General features: G+C 41.9%; 1 protein-coding gene and 2 non-coding genes across 3 annotated transcripts in view; 2 read left to right on the top strand and 1 right to left on the bottom strand.

Annotated features, from left to right (window-relative positions):
* The window catches only part of LOC130222020 (gastrula zinc finger protein XlCGF57.1-like), a 752,525-nt gene that overhangs the window by 454,738 nt on the left and 287,787 nt on the right, over nucleotides 1-10,000 (bottom strand). The gene's annotated exons all lie outside the window — the stretch shown is intronic.
* Nucleotides 9,002-9,084, top strand: trnas-uga (transfer RNA serine (anticodon UGA)). The gene has a single exon. It is a non-coding gene; the product is annotated as a tRNA-Ser (tRNA).
* On the top strand, nucleotides 9,758-9,839 carry trnas-cga (transfer RNA serine (anticodon CGA)). Its single transcript has one exon. It is a non-coding gene; the product is annotated as a tRNA-Ser (tRNA).

The raw sequence follows: 10,000 nt of genomic DNA, 5'->3' as shown, positions 1-10,000 counted from the left end.
TGCGTTTTTTTTTTTTTTTTTTTTTTTTTTTTTTCTCGTTGAAGAACAGAAAATTCATGTTATCGCCGTCTTCCCAGCCAGGTTTTTCAACATCTGACTTTGTTGTTACAAGCCTAGGCTAATATTTTTGTTCTTCGTTACTATTTATATTATTATTATTATACAACACCACACACACTCACCTCTTTCTCCCAGCTCTCTGAGTCTGAGGTGTCCAACCTCATGCTATCAAGCCATGCAACCACCTGTCCGCTAGATCCCATTCCCTCTCATCTCCTGCAAGCCATTTCTCCTGCAGTCATACCAACACTGACTCACATAATTAACACATCTCTTGACTCTGGTCTATTCCCTACTTCATTTAAGCAGGCTAGGGTAACCCCTCTGCTAAAGAAACCCAACCTGGATCAAACGCTACTTGAAAACTACCGACCGGTATCCCTGTTTCCATTCATGGCCAAGATTTTGGAGAAAGTAGTGTTCAATCAAGTCCTAGACTTTCTTACTCAAAACAACCTCATGGACAACAAGCAATCTGGCTTTAAGAAAGGCCACTCAACTGAGACTGCCCTGCTCTCGGTCGTAGAGGACCTCAGACTGGCTAAAGCAGACTCTAAATCATCTGTCCTCATCTTGCTGGATTTATCAGCTGCTTTTGACACTGTAAACCACCAGATCCTGCTATCTACGCTTGAGTCACTGGGCGTCACAGGCACTGTTATTCAATGGTTCAGTTCCTACCTCTCGGACAGGTCATTCAGGGTGTCGTGGAGGGGAGAGGTGTCCAACCTACAGCATCTATACACTGGGGTACCTCAGGGCTCTGTGCTTGGACCACTTCTCTTCTCTATCTACACGGCATCTTTAGGAACAGTCATCCAGAAACATGGTTTTTTCCTACCACTGCTATGCTGATGACACCCAGCTATACCTCTCTTTCCACCCTGATGATCCCTCGGTTCCAGCTCGCATTTCAGCCTGCCTGTCAGACATTTCACACTGGATGAAAGATCATCATCTCCAGCTTAACCTCATGAAAACGGAAATGCTTGAAGTTTCTGACAACCCGACTCTTCACCATAACTTTCAATCCAGATGGATGGAGCAACCATCACTGCATCCAAAATGGTAAAAAGCCTTGGAGTTACGATTGATGACCAACTGAACTTCTCTGACCACATTTCTAGAACTGCCCGATCTTGCAGATTCGCACTCTACAACATCAGAAAGGTCCGACCCTTCCTATCTGAACATACAGCTCAACTCATTGTTCAAGCTCTTGTCCTCTCCAAACTGGACTATTGCAACTCTCTGCTAGCCGGGCTACCAGCTAGTTCTATCAAACCTCTTCAGCTGCTTCAGAACGCAGCAGCACGAGTGGTCTTTGATGAACCCAAAAGAGCACATGTCACTCCGCTACTCACCCGTTTGCACTGGCTGCCAGTTGCTGCCCGCATCAAATTCAAAGCTCTGATGTTTGCTTACAAAGTGACCTCTAGCTGTGCTCCTTCGTATCTGCTCTCACTTCTGCAGATATATGTGCCCTCCAGAAACTTGCGTTCTGTGAATGAACGTCGCCTCGTTGTTCCATCCCAAAGAGGGAAGAAATCACTTTCCCGAACTCTCACATTCAATCTGCCCAGTTGGTGGAATGAACTCCCTAACTACATCAGAACAGCCGAGTCACTTGCTGTCTTCAAGAAACGACTAAAAACGCAACTGTTTAGTCTCCACTTTTCCTCCTAATCTGCAATTGCCTCTCTGGCTATACCACTAACTGAGCCCTCTTTCTCTCTCTCTCTTAAAAAAAAAAAAAAAAAAAAAAAAAAAAAAATTCTACTAATGTTTTGCTTCTTAGACTTTTACACGCCTGAAACTTGTCTATAGCGCTTGTTCACTGCTGCTCTTATAGTTGTGTAAATTGCTTCCTTGTCCTCATTTGTAAGTCGCTTTGGATAAAAGCGTCTGCTAAATGACTAAATGTAAATGTAAATGTAAATGTAAATTATTGATTAGTATTTGTGAAGTTTCTAAAATGTAACGTTTACTGTTTCAAGCAGTTAAAGTTATTTCTATTTAACTAGCCTACATTATTATAGGCTGTATTGTGTTGTTTTATCAACGAAAGTTAAAAAACAAACATGTTCGTTTGTACGGATATTTAGCATAATACTTTTTTTTTTTTTTTTTTTTTTCTTGTTGAAGAACAGAAAATTCATGTTATCGCCGTCTTCCCAGCCAGGTTTTCATGCACAGTTTCCGTTTTTGTTTCTTCTCAAACAATAAAGTTTCGCTATAGCAGGCCCGGCGGCAGGATATCATAAATGAGGGCGCAAGGGCGATGTTTTTATATGACGTGCTAAAATTGAAAAATGAAATTTACATGAAGAGCTTTATTAGTGAAAAGCTGCCGAGCGCAACGAAATGGGCTATAAGCTATATTTGCTCTTATGTGCTGAAATACTTTCCTTAAGACCACAGAATAATATGCAACATCTAAATGTCATATAGCCAATAAGGAAAAATTAACATGTTTCAGGTCTCTCCAGTGCATTTGGACTGAATATTTGACTGTGTCTTACTGAATGTCTCCAGTAACTCTGACAAACATAGAGGCACAAGCAGACTGTAGGATTCATTCATTAATCCTTTCTTTTATTTATTTATTGTCAACCAAATATATATAAATTAATGTGTGTGTGTGTGTGTGTGTGTGTGTGTATGTGTGTATGTGTGTGTATGTATGTGTGTCAGAGTCCAGAGGTGCGAGGGGAGGAGGTGCGTGGGGAGGGAGCGGGGAGCAGAGCTGGGAGAGAGTTCAGCTTCCTGACAGCCTGATGGATGAAGCTGTCTTTCAGTCTGTTGGTCCTGGCCTGGAGACTGCGCAGTCTCCTCCCTGATGGCAGCAGACTGAAGAAGTTGTGCATTGGGTGGGTGGCACCTGCTGTTTTGCAGAGGGCTTTACGGGTAAGACGTGTGCTGTAAATGTCCTGAAGGGAGGGGAGAGAGACACCAACGATCTTCTCAGCTGTTCTCACTATGCGTTGAAGTGTTTTCCTGCAGGATGCATTGCAGGTTCCAAACCACACAGTGATGCAGCTGGTCAGGATGCTCTCAATAGTGCCTCTGTAGAAGGTGTACATGATTGGGGCTGGTGCTCTTGCTCTTTTGAGTTTGCGGAGGAAGTAGAGACGCTGCTGTGATTTTTTGGCATCCTCAGTGCATTTGTTTATGTAGGCTGTAACAGTCTCAGCATACTCCTGGAGGTCAGTGGTGTTGTTGTAAGTGGCAGCCTGTTTGAACATATCTCAGTCTGTGGTATTGAAGCAGTCTTGTAAAGCCTCTGAAGAACCTTCTGGCCCCACTTGTATTTCCTTGCAAACCGGTTTGGTGACTTTAACGATCGGTCTGTAAGCAGGCATTAGCATGACAGTTAAGTGGTCCACCAAGGTGGGGGAGGGGGAAGGCTTTGTAAGCTCCTCTCTGTGTGGTGTAAACAAAGTCCATTGTGTTATTGCCCCGTGTTGGAAAGTCTGTTGTTGTATTTTTGGAAACACACTCTTTAGGTCTGCATGGTTAAAGTCCCCTGCCAGGATGAGAAAAGCATCGGGGTGGGCTGTCTGCTGCTCACTAATGTGCAGTTTCCGTAAACACAAAAGCACAACAGTCCTTTACAGTCCTATGTGATGAACGAAGTAGACGGATGTAGTCCAGTTTGTTGTCTAGCGAGCGTACATTCGCTAGAATGATGGAGGGGATAGCGGGTTTGTGGGGGTTAGCCGCTAGCCTTGTTCGGATACCCCCACGCTTACCCCTCTTCTGCTTCCTCTCGCGCCGCTTGAAGCGCCTCCATTGTGGGCGAGGTGGTGAGGTGGGGGTCGGAGGATGGGTAGGCATCCGGAGCAAGCCGAGATCTTGCAGCTTATCAGTGTCCGCGGAGTTAACTTGTGAAGTTTGTTTCTACCGATGTCGAGCAGAAATGTTCGACTATATGCGCGCTTAAGGACAGATAAACGTGATGTTGACGCACAATAACACGGCGACGTACAAGACGAAGAACACAAAAACACATTAATAACACATTAATAAATAATACCAAGTTTTTAAATCAATAAGCAAACTGACGCATCTCCACGTGTGTGCAAAGAACAGGCGCCCCTCTTGCAGGCGCTGCTTTGAGAGTCCCGGTAGTAAACATGCATGCCAAAAAAGACGGCGACCTGCTTGTTACGCGCCGCTCATGCGTTGTAAAACCAGCATAACAGCTTTTTTTGTGTTGCAAGTGGACAAAACTATAGTTTAAACAATATGATGGTGATCTTACTAAGCATGCCTCCTGATAGATTTTTTGTATGAAGCAAAAAGGAGGGATGATGCGCATGCTGTGACCACAGTGATGAGTCAACAATCGCATATATTTTGACTTATTTAAAGTAGGCTTTAGCATATAGTAATTTTGTGTAAAGACATTTATAAAAATATGTAGCTAATATATCACAGGGGTTTGTGTAGCAGCAATTATGGGAGCATTAATTAAATCCTTTTTCCCGTGGAGCAAAACAAACACTGCACAGTGTAGCGGATGGAGACGCACAAAAATATATATTAATTATATATATTTTCGTCGGAAGAAAAATATTCTTTGAACGAATTTTGTTTTGTACAATTTGTACTTTAGTTTTTGTCGGTCAGTTATTTACAAAATAAACAAGAATAACTAATAAACTGAAGTGAAGCGATGTGCTTCAGGGTCCGCTATATGCCGTGGCCAAAACACAAACTGTCTGTTAAATACAATCGTAATATAAATAAAATAAAAGTGAAATATTCAGTTTCGAATATTGAACGTCAATGAAATAATACCTTTAATAAATAAAATATGTTCGTAAGAACGTGGTGGGCCAGTGATTCCGTCGCTGTCATCAGTGGTTTAATGAGCTCAGGAGAATTCTGCTTTGCATTTTTCTATGCATTACTAACATCACTAAACCAGACATTTGTTTTATAAGTTAACCAAATATTCGCAGAGATTCAGCAGTTTTTTTTGACGCGTTTGCCAGTCATGCCAGTCAGTGAAAAAAAAGTAACCGTGGCCCTGTTTGCAGGTATTAATATTCGTTTTTTCGTCAATCTGATGCAACTTTTATTATTAATACGGGACGTTAAAATGCAATTAAAAGTTTCAAATCAATTAAACTCAATTTATAAAGAGGCTAGCCTATTTTATGCATTAAATATAACTAATTTCCTTTATTTCTGATTAGACCATGCATTTTAGACTATTTTACAATTGTAATATGTGCATATGCTTTTTTTAAATAACATTCGTTTAACAAATATTTTAGCACATCGAAAGTAATTAAGTGACCTGTTTTTTTTTTTATTAAAACCTTCATGCAAAAGGATCAGAGGATAAATTATCGTAGGATAAACGTATCTTATGGAAAAACACCAATTGACGGGCTCTGCTTTCGGTTTTAAAAAGAATCAAGCAGCTTTAAAAAAATATAATTTGCTGAGAGAAAATGACAGGAAAAAAGAAAGAAAAAGATTAAATATATAGGGACTGTTAAAAGAACATTTCTCTTTAATATATTCTTTCGACTCCGAAACATCAGCTAAGATTATGATGAATGACGGAGTTTCTCTATTGCCTGCTTCAGCAGTGCGTCCCGGTCCCGCAGGTTTATGAAACGAGGAGGCGGAGAGAATGCGCTGTTTAGTTTCGGCTTGATATATTTAAATAAAAACTAACACCGAACTGCTTTTAAACGCTCAAAAAGTTAAACTAAAATGCACAACTCTTGTTGGTTGCACCCGCGGGATGCACAATGAAACGTGCCATTATTTTAATTCTATATTCGTGAAGAATGAGCCATGAGATTGAGATTTTTGAAGGTGCTCTCTAGCGCTGAAGTTCCTGGCGAGTAGCGAGTGAAAAAATGTGCATAAAGAAATTGGGACAAGAGGAATAACATTTTAAATTATATAACAAGCATCGTATTCTTTCTAATCCTCGCCCAGTTTTAATACAAGTTGTGTTTTTTTTTATATTTGTGGCTGGGAAGTTTATTAAGAATATATTTATAATTATATATAATTAAATAAATACATAATTATATATATATATATATATATATAGAGAGAGAGAGAGAGAGAGAGAGAGAGAGCAAAAAATTATTTTTATTATACTTTTAGTGATCTGCTTAAGGTAGGTCAATTTATTTTTTTTTGCTTTTGATGAAGCAGCATTCAACTTAAGCTCTTTAGACCATGCCCCTGACGGTTTCTCAGTGTTTCGCCGCAATATCTTTAAATAAATTATTTATTTAGGCATATTTTCATTATTAATTTATTTTCATTATTCGTTTATTATTATGTACAATAATTCAGACATAAAATAAGATAGTAAAATATAATCAACAACGAAAATGTAAATAAAAACATAAATAAAAACATAAATGAAAAAGTCTTGTCTTAGTCCTATCAAAACGGCAAACACTAAAAGCAGGCTAAAAGACTGCTTTATTTATTTATTTATTTAAGACTACTTATTTGTACTGAATGTGTGTGTCATGTTAGTTGTCTTTTATTTTTTCAATTCCAAAAAGAGTCCTCTTTGCACTTAAAAAAGTTTACAATAAAGTGTGTTAACAAATTTTAAATGATTAATGAAGGACTTATAATGCTTTGACCTATTGTTTAATATCATTTACAAGGACAGTAGCATATTTAAAGCTGCTGTAAAGGCTATTTCTTTCCGTTCGCATCCCGTCCCTTTGCGCCCCCTGGCGGCTTTTTCACAAACTGCGGTCCTACACTAAAAACAGAGCAGCAGTTATTTCAAACGGCGGCGGTATAAGGCCCGGCGGTAATAGTCACTTTGAACTCTCACCTACTGTAGAAATATGTCTATGGTATCATAGATGACGCAACACAGTGGTTGCTATGATACATGATGCACACTGTGGATTCTTAACAGGAAAAAACTCTCAGAATTCTGACTTTTTATATTAAACAATTGCAACATTATATATCAGAATTGCATGACAGAATCTAAATTCTGACTTTATGACTCGGAATTGTGAATTTATATCTCAGAATTTGAGTTTTAGAACTCGGAATTTTTAGTTTTTCTCACGCAATTCTATGAAAAAAGGTTGTAATGAATGAATGAATAATGGATAAATAATATAGAATTAATTTTATCCTTTTGAAGGAATCACACAACCTACAGCTTAGTTTCAGATGGTCTGTTTAGTGCTTTATAATTCCCAATGCCTTAGTTAAAAAGAATTATAGTCTCCATAACCCACTCAAACATCTTTTTTTCTCTTTTTATTTAAAGTTGTGAACTGGCTTCTGAGTTTACACTGCGAATCAGGCAGATTGGTTGGAGTTGTGGCGATGTTTAAGGTTAATTAATTCGCCTCGCTAATGTAATGTTACTTCAAATAAAATATGATTTTAAGATTCACAGACAAATGAACATACCTAAAAGGGATGCACGGGATTCATCTTGTGCTTTTTTTCTTTTTCTCTTCTCAGCCCCAGACTGTTGTTGTCTTTTTCCCGAGCATTGTATTGCATTAATCTATCTGCTAGCAGCCGCAAAGGCGCGAACACCAGGTGGACCGGGCCGCGTGAATGCGCGTACGCGCGCGTGAATGCAAAAAATGTCTTGACACGTGTCACGTTTTTTTGCGTTCATCATAAAATGCATTTAAAAACATATATTTATTATTTTTTATGTATATTAATTCTTTTGTTAATATTAATATACAAGGAAGAGATTTTTTTTTTTTTGAGCACCGGAGATGGTGCCCCCCTTCGGAGGTGAGGCCCTACGCAGCCTGCGTGCTCTGCGTATAGGGAGCGGCGGTACTGGGCAAAATGGCCCAGTGCCCTAATGGATAAGGCATCAACCTCCGGGGCTTGGGATTGTTGGTTCAAGTCCCATCTGGGTTGTCTTTGAAGGTCTCACTTCAATTTGGGAGCAATGTTTGGTGGATGAAACACAGTAGCTGTGAAAACCTTCTTGAGATGAACCTAAAAGGTTCCGCTAAGCTATGGCAAGGGGCTTTCAGAGGGCCAACTCCGCAAACAGGTGCTTCTGCAGACAGGTGCCCGGATAGCTCAGTCAGTAGAGCATCAGACTTTTAATCTAGGATGGACTAGACATCTATTGGGGTTTCCCCGCGCAGGTTCGAATCCTGCTGACTACTTTGTTTTGCACGTCCACTTATGTTGTTGTTCTCTTTTCTTTCAAGCCTCCTATACGTAATTGCAATCCTCCTCTGCATCTCACAAACAAGCCCCTGTCACTTAGAGACCAGGCAGCTGTGGGTGAGCGACAGTGGTTTGCCGCGACCGTACAGTGATCCGTACTCTGTGTTGTGGCCAGAGAAATCCCAGTTTGAATCCCGTTCACAGCAGCGCGTACCTGTTAACGGAAAGCCATTCTGGGCTGAGTTTTCGTCACCTCAGGCCATGGCTGTATTTCTCACCCCAACCTCTGCTGTATCTAGTGTTGCCCCACATCCGGCCAACAGAGCAGAAGAGTCAAGGGCCTGGTGTGGTCGTGGCGAGAGGTTAAGGCGATAGACTCGCAATCCATTGGGGTCTCCCCGCGCAGGTTCAAACCCTGCAGACTACGTCGGTTGGTATTTCCACAAAGTCCACTTGCTTATTTGCTCATTGCCCCCTAACGGAAATGCCGTCCTCCTCTAAATCTCGCAAACAAACCAGTGTCCCTTAGTGTCCAGGTAGGCTGCAGAGCTTATCGGTGAGCGAGCGGTGTGCCGTGATCGTATAGTGGTCAGTAATCTGTGTTGTGGCCGCAGCGACCCAGATTCGAATCTGGGTCACGGCAGCGTGTTCCTGTTAACTACGAGCAATGCATGTGCTGCTTTTTACAACCTCAGGCCATTTATGCCCCAACTGTGCTGCGTTCAATGTTGCCCAAATTCAGCAGAAAAAAGTCAACAAACTGCCACCATGCGTAGTCGTGGCCGAGTGGTTAAGGCGATGGACTTGAAATCCATTGGGGTCTCCCCGCGCAGGTTCGACACCCTGCCGACTACGGAACAGCCAGCTGCTTTTGCTTTTTCTCTCTTTGAGAGGAACTGTGGCTTTTGCTCTGAATTCAGATCATCAGCTTGTGTGGAAAGAGTGCCCATGAAGTTAGCTGAGTGTGTTAGAGAGCTATGCTGTCCCTGCTTCCCAGAGATTGTACGGAAAAGTTGCACAAGAGCTAGTGCAGCTTCCTCTACCCCTGTTGACCCTGTGCTTGGTTGCCACCTCAGCAGGAGAGAGAAAGCAGACATCTGTAGTCGTGGCCGCGTGGTTAAGGCGATGGGCTAGAAATCCATTGGGGTTTCCCCGTGCAGGTTCGAATCCTGCCGACTACGTTGTTTTGCACGTCCACTTATGTTGTTGTTCTCTTTTCTTTCAAGCCTCCTATACGTATTGCAAATCCTCCTCTGCTCTCACAAACAGAGCCCTGTCACTTAGATACCAGCAGCTGTGGGTGAGCGACAGTGGTTTGCCGCGACCGTACAGTGATCCGTACTCTGTGTTGTGGCCAGAGAAATCCCAGTTTGGAAATCCCGGTCACAGTAGCCGCGTACCTTTAACGGAAGCCATGCTGGGCTGAGTTTTCGTCACCTCAGGCCATGGCTGGATTTCTCACCCCAACCTCTGCTGTATCTAGTGTTGCCCACATCCGGCCAACAGAGCAGATGAGTCAAGGCCAGGTGTAGTCGTGGCCGAGAGGTTAAGGCGATGGACTCGAAATCCATTGGGGTCTCCCCGCGCAGGTTCGAACCCTGCCGACTACATCGGTTGGTGTCCACTTGCTTATTTTGCTCATTGCCCCCTAACGGAAATGCCGTCCTCTTCTGAATCTTGCAAACAAACCAGTGTCCCTTAGTGTCCAGGTAGCTGCAGAGCTTATCGGTGAGCGAGCGGTGTGCCGTGATCGTATAGTGGTCAGTACTCT

This window comes from Danio aesculapii, chromosome 4 (assembly GCF_903798145.1).
Source record: "Danio aesculapii chromosome 4, fDanAes4.1, whole genome shotgun sequence".
In the NCBI taxonomy this organism is placed as follows: domain Eukaryota; kingdom Metazoa; phylum Chordata; class Actinopteri; order Cypriniformes; family Danionidae; genus Danio; species Danio aesculapii.
This window is presented reverse-complemented; position numbering and strand designations above follow the sequence as displayed.